Source organism: Hypomesus nipponensis, chromosome 13, assembly GCF_054491055.1.
Source record: "Hypomesus nipponensis isolate SF chromosome 13, ASM5449105v1, whole genome shotgun sequence".
Classification (NCBI taxonomy): Eukaryota; Metazoa; Chordata; class Actinopteri; order Osmeriformes; family Osmeridae; genus Hypomesus; species Hypomesus nipponensis.
In genome coordinates this window covers 3,550,182-3,550,606 of record NC_140373.1, presented here as the reverse complement: position 1 = coordinate 3,550,606, position 425 = coordinate 3,550,182, and positions in this window count along the sequence as shown.

Genomic DNA, 425 nt, shown 5'->3' with positions numbered 1-425 from the left:
ATGGCAGTCTTAAACCCCATAGTCTCCTCCTCCTCCTCCTCCTCCTCCTCCTCCTCCTCCTCCTCCTCCTCCTCCTCCTCCTCCACCTCCTCTTCCTCTTCCTCGTCCTCGTCCTCGTCCTCCTCTTCCTCCTCTTCCTCCTCCTCCTCTTCCTCCTCCTCCTCTTCCTCCTCCTCTTCCTCCTCCTCTTCCTTCTCCTCTTCCTCCTCCTCTTCCTCTTCCTCTTCCTCCTCCTCCTCTTCCTCCTCCTCTTCCTCCTCCTCCCAGGGATCGCTCGTCAGATCTCGTTTAGATCTCTAGTTGTGTCTATTTCCACCTCTCCTAAGAGAAGGTGGCAGAACAGGCTCAGCTCCAGATGCATGCTACAACTGCTAATTCCACTCACCTGCGGGTGTGTTTTTCTTTCGAGCGCCCGTGCACATGAG